The following is a 13,496-nucleotide window of genomic DNA, read 5'->3' on the forward strand; positions in this document are numbered from 1 at the left end:
AAGATAATTACGTGATAATATAAATGACAAAATAGTATCTCGTTATTGTGAAATAATTACAAGATAATATTAATTATGACATGTTACCTCATTAGTATTTACGAGATAATAGTAATTATGAGATATTGTCTCATACTTATGAGATTATTATTAAATATTTGTTATACTCATGTGAATGCAATGAGCTTCCGTACCTTTTATTACCTTCACACCCCCCTCACCGCCCATCAGGACCACTTGTTTAGAGGGCCCAGAATTTGGTGTTACGGCCCTGCCCACGCATTGGTTAATTGACGACGGTTTTGGCGCGCCAACCCCAGGGCACATCGTTGGTTGTTGGTCTTCTTGTGGTTCTAGTCGTCGCTATGATTCATTACTCTAGCAAAATTCCGAGCAAAGAACATTACCTCCTCACTGCTAATCAATCAACCCAATCATAGCAAGTAAGTTTTCAACCAAGTTTGTTGTAGGGTGATTTTCAAACAGTGACGGATTGGGATTAAAAACGGCCCTGGCATTTTCACCCACCAGCGTGTGCCGTGTGGGCCCACACGACATGCACGGAAATAACACGCACTCTTGTAGCCCCATTGGTGATGAACCCTCTAACTTTAATATGCATGAAGACTGACTGTCCTCACTGTTTCTCACTGTCCTCCTGTCTTACTCCCTGCACTTGGCAGCTTAAAAAACAAATCGGTCAGTTTCGCGCATTTTTCACAGTCAGCAAACAGTAATTTCCTGGATTTCGCTCTCTTTTATCCGATCCTCCCTTCTGTCGCTTAATTCCTCGATTCATAGTTCATACTCATAGTAACCTCAGCAGACTGGTGGTATCTTCCAACTTTCAACAACCCCCTATACGCAGACGCGGTCTGATTCGGTTTTGAAATTCCTAGAAGTCATTGCTTCATATAACTTTTGTAAACCAATAATATATTTAAAAATACAGGCAGATTTGTTGTATTTCAATTTCAAACCATGCACTTTTTAAACATCCGATTGAATAAGGCTACAAAATAATGTAGACCGATGTAAATATTAAGGGCAACCATGACTGTAGTATATAGACACTCATATCTGGTATAAATACTGATTCGTTTCCTATTATATAGCATGGATAGGGATTTAGTGACAAAGGGCTAATTTGAAGCTTTGATAGTGGGCCAAGATAATGTGGGGCCGCGTTGCGACGAAGCGGACGCGCGAACACGACAAGCATGCCGCCCCGTGATTGGCCGGCCCGGCCCAAACGGCCAACGAGAGGCCGCGGCCCCTCTGGCATCTGCCCGAATGCCAGACCGTCCAGTCCGTCACTGGTGTCAAATGAGTGTTCTTAGGAAACTTGAAATAATTGATCATTGTTTTGCTTTAGGTAAAGGCGTCATGCAAATGAATAATCTTTAATAATGCAGTATTCTTTCAATTTAGAAAATGACGAAACAAAAAAAGAGAAAGATAGCATCCCAAAGAGACTTATGGGAGGTAGCAGGCGGCTTGGAGGCCGTGGTGAGTGAATTTTCCCTGGTTAACCTGCACGGGGCCACCTACAGTTCAGATGTTTGGTCAGAGTTATGCCTAACACTCTTTGGAAATGAAGATAAATCCCCAAAACACTGGTTGTGGGTGATATGGAACAACAATAGAAGGGGACTCAGAGATAGAGTCCGTGATCATACCAATATGAAAGGCCTAGATTCAACTGCCAAAGATCCAAAGACGGAAAACAAAGAGGTAGCATCACATGGGTCGCATGGGTTTGAGGCAGTGATTCAAACATCCAGGGCAATATCGGAATTGGACAATCTGGATGAGGCAATAGATCTGCCTGAGCCCAACCACAATATTTCCTCTCCGTCTGCCTCCCCATCCTCCAATCCAACGTCCCGATTTGACCATCCTGGGAGAGAAAGGGAAATCCAGTTTGTGGCCGAGATTTTTTCTGGTCATTCAGATACAGAAATGCACGGACACCTAGAAGACAGGATTGTAGGCAGTAATCATAGTTCAGAAGATTCTTCTGAGTCTGTGGTTAAAACATCAAAGGCAATGACTGACTTCAGCAATCTGGAAGAGGAGCCCAAATGCAATGCTGCCTCTCCATCGTCTTCTGAAAGACAGAGGAAAATCCGAAGGGTCGGCACTGTCCCGAGAAGATTTCGAATCTGTTTGGATAACAAATCCTGGAAAAAAATTAGACCACAGAAAGGGTATCACAAATTGAAACAGTCTTGGACACATGTCTTGTATGATAAATTCCACAAACAAAATCATTGCTGTGTACCTGCTTTCAAATACCAACACATTAGACCGGCAAATAGCAGAAAAATAAATTGTCCATACTTTCATGCAAAAGCGGTGTGCACATTTCCTTCCTGCAAAGCAGTTTATACTTTCACAATGGCTAAAAAACCCTCAATAAAAGAAAATAAAGTGTTTTTGACAGTGTGCCGCCATGGAAATGTGTGTCACCTGAAACAACACACCAGGAAAAGACAGGCGTCAAACGTTAGGAGAGGGAAAATTGCTCAAAAAATCAAAGGTGGGCTCAGTAACACCTATTACAAACTCCTTAGCCAAACCCCTCACGAGGATATAAGGGCTGGGAACATGACTAGATGTCTGAATAGAGGCATCTTAAATGCAATTTCTTGTGAAGTCAGGAAAAGTCTGACCTTACATGATAATGTTGTGATGGAGGTGCTTCTCACTCAGAACATTATGAGAGAATGTGACACAGACTTTGTTAATTTCCCTGGATACATCCAGAACTTTCAAGCCGACCCATTTGCCACTCATATGTACAGTGAGACAGGGTTAGGGATTTTGGTTGCACATATGAGGAGGAAGGAACCAGTAAAACTGTACCTGGACACCACAGGGAGTGTGGTATCCAAGATCCCAGACCAGAAGAAGCGTGTTTTATACTATGCACTTGTTTTACCTGGACATGGTCGTGGTGCACCCCCCTTGCCTGTGGCAGAGATGCTAAGCAACGACCACACTGTACCCTCGATTGCCTACTGGCTCTTGCAGTTTCTCCACACTGTTCGTAAATTCACTGTGCTGACAGTTCGCCAAGTGGAGACAGACTTCAGCTGGGCGCTGATGCAGGCTGTTCTCCTATCCTTTAACAAGGAAAATATTTGCACCTATTTGAGGAGATGCTTCGCCATCAGCCAGGGCAAACGGCAGATGAAGGCCATCCAGAAGTATACTGTGCTCCACCTTTGCTCGGCGCATGTGCTCAAGGCCATTAGTGGAATCATTGCTAAGCACGTGACTGATAGAGGTCACAGAGAATTTTTGACTTTTGTGTTTGCCAGGCTGCAGAACACACAAAGTCTGAATGAGGCCATCCAGGTTGAACACCTGGATGGCCCTGTGCATCATTTTGTTTGCAAAAAGGAATTTACCTGTTGTAATAAACAGTGTGGAGGAGCTGAAAGAGATGATAGTCAGTTAACTTTGATGTATTGTCAGAGGACCAGGTCGATGCAAAGACCTTCATGAACTTTGAAGACCTTGAAGCTGTCGATTCCAGGACGATTGTCGGCACGTCTCCGTTTTCGTCTGTCTTCCGACGCATCTCTGATGATGCTGCCGAAGCAGTGGATTCAGAGCCAAATGAAGAGGAGGACAATCTCTACTACTGCCCTGCCATAGTCCAAACACTCCTGGACAAATACATGTCCATATATCCACTCTGGAGTGGGCTGATGTTGGGGGATCTGTCACGCCATGCACCACTCCCAAACAATCCAGGGACAAAGGAGAAGGAGACGAGGGACACAAATTGCCACGTGGAGGCATGGTTCGGGATTGTGAAGAACCACATCCGCTTAAAAAAGAAACGAATGGGTCCTGGAGCGTTCCTCAGAAAAATGCACACATCCCTTCATGGCAGGTATGTGGAGCACAGGCTAGGAAATGAACTGCCAGATCAGCTGATTTCCATGAAGGGCAAAATAAACGACATCAGCCTTTCAGAAGAGGCATGGGCCAAAATAAATCACATGGAAGCAAGTACCAGCTCTAAATCCAGGTCAAAATATTATGCTGCCCCTACCTCAATGCCTACACCAAGAAAAACAAAAAAAAGAGGTTGCAGAATAGGTCCAGTTCCAGGAGGTCCAGTTCCAGGACCTGGTGAAAACTCGGACAAGGAACTCTCTGGCAATGCTGAGGAGCCATCAGAAGAGGCCAGTGAAGATGGTGATGGCAGTCATGAAGCCACATCAAGCACAAAAGCACAAGAGTCAGGGGTATGTTTTTAAAATATATGTATCTTTTTAAATCATCTTAATTTATATTTATTTTGATGTATTTCTCCACACTGTGTGTGTAATTTCCACTCATGAAGTAATTTGCTTCGTTGATTTTATGGGAGTAATTTGTGATTAGTGCTTGCAAAATAGTTTGATTGTATTTAATGAATAAGTGGTTTGTTGACATTGTCCTATTACCTGACCTAGACACAGACTCTTTGGAAAAGGAAGGGGACTGAGGTTGTCATTGCAACTGTTAGGACAAACAATGGTAACTCAATAATTTGCCTGAGGCATAATGACCTCATCTCACTAAGGCCACACAATCTGCTTAATGGTGAGGTAGGTGAACATGCTTTTTTCACACACATTAATATGCAAAAAAAATATTCCTACTGTCCATAAAAGGGAATTTATTTCTCAAATGCATTTCTAGGCAATGGAGTTTTTCATTCAAGCCACTCTTTCAAGGATGGGGGGTGTGCGCCGACTGTATGTGTTACATCACTTCGTCATTGGTGTAATTTTGTTCGGAGAAACCTCACAAATCTCAAGGCAAAGTTTAAAGACCGTAAGTACAGAATGACTATGAATATGTGAACTCAGAACAATGATAACATTGTTCTGAAGAATTTCAAAATTTGAAACTAATTTGTTATCAAATAATGTCATAGGTGGACTTTGATCAGTACGATGGTGTGATTGGATTTGTTAATGTAAACAACAACCACTGGAAGTTTGTGGTGAGTAAAATAAGTTGACAAACCAAAGTTAAATGTAATAGGCGGGTCATTCTTTCATCATGTATGTATTGTGAATGATTTTTTATGTGTATCCCTTGGCAGTACCTTCATGCTCCAACAAGCCAAATATTCATCATTGATCCTGCTGACCCTGGGATTGATCTGGAAGAGACCAGGAAAGCAGCAAAACGCTTCCGGTAAAATATTTGTATTTACATCTTCCTCTCTCCGTTGACAGTACCCATAGTATTATTTTCAGATAATTACGGCACCCATTTTATCAGTCACTATGGCCCACACAATGGTCACACTTCTGTTTTTTAACAGCAAATACTTTAGGACAAGGTTTAATCTAAACGGACAAAAGGATTGGTTGACCTTGGCATGGAAACCTGCCACCATTTCCCACACAACACAGAGAGATGGAACTAGCTGTGGAGTCTTTGTCATGGAGGTGAAGTAAACCATCTCAAACCACCACCTTTTGTTTTATCCCCATGAACCTTCATGTGTCAGATTCTTCCATTTCAATAATCATGACTGTCTTTAAAGGCTGTTAATATATTCACAAATATTGTTATTTTCTGTTAAGATGGCAAGACAAACAATCCATAGCTTTCCAGCAATTCCAGAGGAACTCAACATTGATTCTCAATGCAAAAACATTGCACGTTTAAGAGAAGATATGGCAGAGGAGATGCTTCTTGCCGCAGGTAATGTAAAGAAGTTGTTACTATACAATGTCTAATTGATGATACATTTAAAATGTATCAATGTGTAAATTACACACGCTATCTGTTCACATAGGTTAGTTTCTGCTCTTTTATAATGTGAAAAAAATGTCAGAGTCCAAAATGGATTTCTGCTGTCAATGCGGAATGAAAGTTCCTTCGGCCTTTGAAATCCAAACAAAAGACATTCTTTGGGTAAGTATCACAAGTTCAGTGATAAAATATCAATTGCATGAAAAAACCGTGGAGTTAATGTGACTGGGTTTGTGGTTTCTACAGATCGAATGCGGAAAATGCAACAGATGGTTCCATGCATCTTGCCTTGGAATGACAGCTGCCAGTGTTCCAGAGAAAGACACTGCATGGTATTGTGAAATTTGCCTCTAAGATAATAGGGGTATACATATTGGAATAGTCATGAATGTTTGAAGATTCAATCAAAAAAAGTCTATTGGTCATATGCTATTCATGACAGTTCTTGTTCTATATTGTTCATGTTTATCCTACAAAGTTGGATCATTTTGGGGCCATACTACCCTCTATGGTTTGAAAAAACGAAAGAAAGCGAATAAGAAAATTAAGCTCAACAAAATTAAAGGGGAAAAAATACAAAGTAAGGGGACATTATTTAACCACGGACATGGGGTTACCAAAACAGGGGAATGTCTATTTTGACAACGAATTTTTGAGAAATTATACCATAATGTTATAAGAAATACGGTCACTGGCAGCTACATCAAAGCATAAGAAAATGTATTTTTATTCATCACTGGGCTTTGTTTTTGTTTAAGAGATAGCCTACAGCCATATTTACTAATCTGTTATTAAAAAAATTCTTGTTAACAATGCCTTTTGTGTGTTATTATTAATAAACTATTAATTGCATCCTGTATCACTATTATGTAAAATATGAACAAATACTGACCCGTAGTAAGTAAAAGCCCACCATTGGCAAGTACTACAGCAATCAGAATGCGAAAATGTCGTTTTATTGATTTTTGGGGAATATTTGAAACAATTAATTACATCCTCATTCGCTATAATGCAAAATTTCAACAAATAATGACCCGTAGTAAGTAAAAGCCCACCATTTGCAAGTACTACAGCAATCAGAATGCGAAAATGTAGTTGTATTGATTTTTGGTGAATATTTGAAACTATTAATTACATCCTCATTCGCTATAATGCAAAATTTCAACATATAATGACCCGTAGTAAGTAAAAGTCCACCATTGGCAAGTACTACAGCAATCAGAATGCGAAAATGTATTTCCATTGATTTTTGGTGAATATTTGAAACTAGTAATTACATCCTCATTCGCTATAATGCACAATTTCAACAAATAATGACCCGTAGTAAGTAAAAGCCCACCATTTGCAAGTACTACAGCAATCAGAATGAAAAAATTTCGTTGTATTGATTTTTGGTGAATATTTGAAACTATTAATTACATCCTCATTCGCTATAATGCACAATTTCAACAAATAATGACCCGTAGTAAGTAAAAGCCAACCATTGGCAAGTACTACAGCATTCAGAATGAAAAAATGTCGTTTTATTGATTTTTGGTGAATATTTGAAACGATTAATTACATCCTCATTCGCTATAATGCACAATTTCAACAAATAATGACCCGTAGTAAGTAAAAGCCAACCATTTGCAAGTACTACAGCAATCAGATTGAAAAAAATGTACTTTTATTGATTTTTGGTGAATATTTGAAACTATTAATTACATCCTCATTCGCTATAATGCACAATTTCAACAAATAATGACCCGTAGTAAGTAAAAGCCCACCATTTGCAAGTACTACAGCAATCAGAATGCGAAAATGTATTTCCATAGATTTTTGGTGAATATTTGAAGCTATTAATTTCATCCTGTTCCACCATTATGCAAAATATCAACAAATAATGACCCGTAGTAAGCCCACCATTGGCAAGTACTACAGCAATCAGAATGAGAAAATATGTTTCAAGTGATTTGTGGTGATTTCTTTCCTGAAACAATTCCATGGAAACGTTTATGCCACCAGTCTGTGGGGTGTAATTTGTAGACGGTCCCTAAAACAGACAGCAGCCAGGACGTTGATTTAAGAGCTTTTCTCGCACAGATATCGATAGGAGCAACATGTCACTGTGATTTTTGTTGATACGGTGTCCTATGCTGTCCTCAACAAACTACAGCCGTAATGAAATGCAATTGGGTTGATTAAGCTGATTGCGGGGTAAATGAAAACCGAATATCGAACCTGCGGCTGACTTTTACCCGCTACGTAAACAAACAACTAAGGTTTTAAGTATTACTTTTCCTCCAGAGATCCCGCTAATGTTGTGTTATAAAGCAAAGGGAAACAAGATATCTATTCTTCCTCCACCTCTCTCGCTTCTCTTCTCTCTCGCTGGTAAAGTCACGTACGTGGAAAAAAATAAATAACGGAAGCTCCGAATACTGATTTAAGCTTCAAATAATAATTTTCCGAACCAGTATTTGAATAATTTCAACACCTGACAATACACTGTACAGCATATTGTAATGCAGCGTTGAATGGATGAATAGCTTACATAAGGGTACCCAGCACTTTTCAGACCACACTCAAGCTTATGGTTAGTGTCCCCACCACTTCTAAAAACAAACTGACGCCCTTGGGTCCATGGTATTTACACACATAACTGATGCTATCTACCGTAGCATTAGCGACAGTAGCTTGGCTGTTAGCTGTAGTGCTAATGCTAAAGCAACATTATAATGCTAACCAGGTAACCATATACAGTGCAGCAACACAATGATATGGCGTTAGTAAACTTACTTCTCGGAGGTTTTTTGTACATCCAAACACAGAGCAACTGCGATGCTTCGCTCGTTTGCAAACCACGGTGTCTCTCAAGGAAAGAACTATGTGTACACGTTCGTGACTCATTTTCTCATGGGCGGTCGGGACAAATTATCTGGGGAGGTAACCTTTCCCCGTCATTTTTATTTTTTTATAGGACTTGGTTAAAAATGATTCAAACCAAAATAACGAGCATTAAAAAAATCCTAAGCAATAAATTATACAGTTTAAATGATAGTTTTTTTTAATTATGATGATGATGTTCAGCTCGTATGTTAAAAGAAATCAAAGCTTTTTGGAGCAAACAATAACACAATATTTGAACAGATTAACCGAAACCATCAAACAAGAAAAGAAAAACAGAAATTCCCTGCAGCAGCTCATAACAATTCATTATTTTTTTTCTGAAGGTTCTTTTTAGTTTTGATATAGTGGTACATTTTAAGCCTTTTGCCTTGGTTCAAAGTTTCCCTCTGGCTTAGGAACTTTACACACACACACACACACACACACACACACACACACACACACACACACACACACACACACACACACACACACACACACACACACACACACAGTATACAGTATACAGAAAAAGAAGAGACCCACCCGACAGCCGACACAAACCCAACCCCTGTACATGACCACACGACATAAGGAACGATTAATCATGGTAGGTTTGTTATCCTACCAAGTGTATTAAAGAAACACTTGACACTACACTGTGTCTTGTGTTTCAACTCATTGTGGTAATTTGGAGCTGATTGGACAATTCAGCCAATGAATCTAATAGGCTACCTCCCTCAGCAGCATTCGTGCATTGCGCAACATGACTACATGCAGAGGGAAGTGATAGTTTGTTAATTAGCAGAGAGCCGTAAAAGCACTTTCTACCCATTTCAGTGGAGGAATTGGACTCCTCATGCAATGTTATACTTAAAAGGAACAAGTAAATTACATATTAATTAAGTCTTTTGGCATGTAGCATATAAAATATACATATACAACGGTCCCAAACTGCATTTGAAATAGACCTTGAGACTCCGGTAAAACACTATAGGACATTGATCATGATATGCCTCAATATCAGAATAACAACCATGGGTCAAATAGCAATGGCTAGTGGAATGAAAGTGAAAGCAGTGTAAGCTTGCCAGGCCCTGCAAGTCAGGATGTAGGCTATGAATCAGAATGCATTTTTAGCTAGTTGGCATCCCAGAAACCTATTCTATATTTTCTTGGGGAGGACCCCCGTCCATTACTGCACCCCATCCACGAATTGGATGACCAGCCACCGTTGCAAACAGAGAGTAAAGGGTGAAATGCTAGGAATCTTCTGACTTTGTCCCGTTAGAATAATGCTGCCTTCAGGAGGGAGGACCGGCCTAAACTGAGCATCACTGAGATCTAGACATTTAACCAGGGACCTTTTAAAATGGATCATCTTCAATCATCTTTGTCCTAGAAATAAGTTAACCATTAACCATTAACCAAGTAACCATTATCGCCCATTATGATACAATCCATCCAAGGTAGTTGGCATTAAGCGCACGGAATGGAAAGGTAAGTGGAATGAACACAATAATGTGGGTTTCAATCGCAGTCTATTTCACAAGTGAACTTTATAGGCTTTTTCTAATAACAAAAGGTAGAGGTAATGACATAGTTGTGGAAATATCAAGCGTAGCTTCAATATACAATTGTATACAAATGATATGAACCCTGTTTACATAATTTGTCAATTTGAAGTAATTTATATACATTCTCCTTGGCCCTAGAGATACCTCCTTGCATCCCTTTAAAGGGGTAGTTCGGAATTTTGGACAAAGGGCCTGATTCTCATAATGTTAGAAATAAAACAAACCTTGCGTTAGAAATTAAGCTTCTCGCCGGTGTGTGTCTTCATGTGGACGTTCAGGTTGCCATGCCGAGCGAAGCGCTTTGTGCAATGGTCGCAACTGTAGGGCTTTTCCCCCGTGTGAGTCTTCATGTGGCTCCTCAGGGACGAGCTCTGACCGAAGCGCTTCGTGCATTGGTCACACCTGTAGGGCTTCTCGCCGGTGTGGGTCCTCATGTGGCTCTTCAGGTGTCCACTTACACTGAAGCGCTTCGTGCATTGGTCACACCGGTAGGGCTTCTCGCCGGTGTGGGTCCTCATGTGGATCTTGAGGTTGGAGCTGTGACTGTAGCGCTTTGCGCATTGGTCACACCTGTAGGGCTTCTCCCCGGAGTGAATCCTCATGTGGATGTCCAGGTTGCCTTTGTGACTGTAGCGCTTGATGCATTGGTCGCACCCGTAGGGCTTCTCGCCGGTGTGAGTCCTCATGTGGATCTTCAGGGTAGAGCTGTTACAGAAGCGCTTTGTGCATTGGTCACACCTGTAGGGCTTCTCGCCGGTGTGAGTCCTCATGTGGTTCTTCAGCTTGCCTTTCTCACTGAAGCGCTTCGTGCATTGGTCACACCTGTAGGGCTTCTCCCCGGTGTGAGTCTTCATGTGGGTCTTCAGGTGTTCACTTTGACTGAAGCGCTTCGTGCATTGGTCACACCTGTAGGGCTTCCCCCCAGAGTGAGTCCTCATGTGGTTCTTCAGGATGTTATTCTGACTGAAGCGCTTCGTGCATTGGTCACACCTGTAGGGCTTCTCCCCGGAGTGAGTCCTCATGTGGACGATCATATTGGCATTGTTGGGAATAACCTTTCCACACAAGACACCGGGCCGGCCCTTGCGGCCGCCCTGATGCCCAGTCAGCTCCTCAAGGCGGACGAGCCTCACGCTGCAGTTCAGGCTCTTGGCCACGCTGTGGTCAGCGGACAGCGAGCTCAAGACCTCCAGTTCTGACGCGGCAAAGAGGGTGACATGGCCGTCCACCGCCAGTGGGCCCTCCCCTTGTCCGTAGACGCTCAGGTTGCGCAGCTCCCCGCTGTGACTTGACATGTGGGAGGAGCCAGGGGCGTCCACACGCAGACTCTCCGAGGTGGCGCCGCGCTGCGTGCTGCAGTCTCTGATGTCATTGTCTTCTTCAGAGAGGAAAACAGAGAAAGAGAGAAAGTAATGTTTTTAATAAATCATTTTCATAAAGGTATACAGTATGTACTTTGTACACACTTGTGTATTGGAAGAATTATATTTTGACATTCTATCCAACTTCTATTTGTTGATTATGCATTTTCGTTGTCGCCCCTTTGGATGGTCAAGGGTTAAAGGTCCCATGACATGCTATTTTATGTATTCTTTAATATAGGTATTAGTGGGCAACTAACACAGTATTCAAAGACGTTCCCTAAATTCAGCCGTGGTGCAGAGTTACAGCCACTCCGAGCCAGTCGCACATTGAGCTTCCCCCAAATGCGCTGTTTCGGTGGGCGTGTCAAGGAGGAGGGTGGGGGTGTGGCCCTGAGCAGCTTGCAGCCACCATGCGCTCTGTTTACAGTGGATGTATCGCAATGGCGAGGCGCACACAGCCTTTAGCCGTGTTCTGTAAATATTCTAGAACACACGGGAGTCCTGGAGCTCTATATCTAAATATTATCATATAGCCTACACAGATATCTATATCATATAATATATATTATCACGGCCAAAAGCTGTGTGAGCCGATATTATGAATCTCAAACGACCGCGTTGGGTTCTCCGACGTTCCTGGTTCTTCAACGTCCACATCAATGTGAATACACACACTGTAACGCAAGTGTTTCTTGTCGGTTCTTTGACGTGTCTTGTATTTCCACAACGAGACTGTCGTGGGGGTTATCTGAGCCATGGTTGAGAAGGAATTGGGGGAAAGGAACTTTGGTTTGACTCGCTGAAGTACATGAACTGCGACATGCCGCCGGTTGCCGCGAGGCACCATCGACGGCAGCGGGCAGCAGGCAGCGCGCGGTTCAGTCGACTTCAGGTTGATGTGAAAGTGGAAGAACCAGAGACGTCGCAGAACTCGACAAAGTCGTTTGTGATTCATAATATCGTCTGGAGGCGCACACAATGTTATATGATATAGATATCTATGTATATGATATTATTTAGATATAGAGCTCCAGGACTGTAACGCAAGTGTTGTACACTTCCTTGTTATTTGGATAACCGTTCTGCTGTTGGTGTGATGGCGCATAACATGTCGGACTCTCGTATCTGGTATTTCTACAACGAGACTCGTATTGGGGGTTATCTCAGCCAAGGTTGAGAATGAATTGGGGGGAAGGAACTTTGGCTTTGACTCCCTCAAGAACATGAACCACGACATGGAGGAGAAAGGGATTGTTGGCGGCGAATGTCTCCCGCTTGAGCCCCGCTGAGGGACCACCGCCGGAGGCGGAGGTGCATAAGCGCTGCCCAGCAAAGATCCCTTTCTCCTCCTTGTCGTGGTTCATGTTCTTGAGGGAGTCAAAGCCAAAGTTCCTTCCCCCCAATTCATTCAAACCTCCCAAAGTGAGATTTTCATGTCATGGGACCTTTAAAGGCTCCTACTGAGAAGGCAGAATCGAGTACATTCTCAGTTTATCACGGTTGTTTTCTTGCATAGATGCAATGTGTATTACTGACCTACAGCGGACATGCCTCCACCAATATCCTCTTCAACCTTGATTGAAATGGTTTCTGGTGTCTGCTGCTTTCCACATAAAGAAGGAAACACACACAAGACATTGTCTTTAATTTTTACAGAATAGTTGTTAATCCCCACCAACGACAGATTAGGCATTTTTACCTGCCAGCTGATAAAATCCCCCTTCGTCTCGGAGCTGGCTTTCTTGGTTCACAGGAGAAGGCGAGGCTACACACTGGAGGTCTTTTTACAATGAATTGCAAAAAAATATATACATAATTTTTTTGATTCAAGACCCTTGCATGCAAGAATGAGTTCACATCTGAGTGTAGGCTAAAACACGATTAACTATTTACAAGTGCAATAATCCCAACA

The 13,496-nt window shown here is 42.0% G+C and overlaps 1 protein-coding gene and 1 long non-coding RNA gene across 3 annotated transcripts in view; one reads left to right on the top strand and one right to left on the bottom strand.

Annotated features, from left to right (window-relative positions):
• The window catches only part of LOC132460631 (zinc finger protein 431-like), a 153,890-nt gene that overhangs the window by 91,433 nt on the left and 48,961 nt on the right, over nucleotides 1-13,496 (bottom strand). The gene's annotated exons all lie outside the window — the stretch shown is intronic.
• On the top strand, nucleotides 4,025-5,719 carry LOC132460775 (uncharacterized). Its single transcript, XR_009526431.1, has 7 exons — nucleotides 4,025-4,265; nucleotides 4,476-4,610; nucleotides 4,705-4,839; nucleotides 4,943-5,011; nucleotides 5,114-5,208; nucleotides 5,339-5,465; nucleotides 5,604-5,719. It is a non-coding gene; the product is annotated as an uncharacterized LOC132460775 (long non-coding RNA).

Source organism: Gadus macrocephalus, chromosome 7, assembly GCF_031168955.1.
Source record: "Gadus macrocephalus chromosome 7, ASM3116895v1".
NCBI lineage: Eukaryota > Metazoa > Chordata > Actinopteri > Gadiformes > Gadidae > Gadus > Gadus macrocephalus.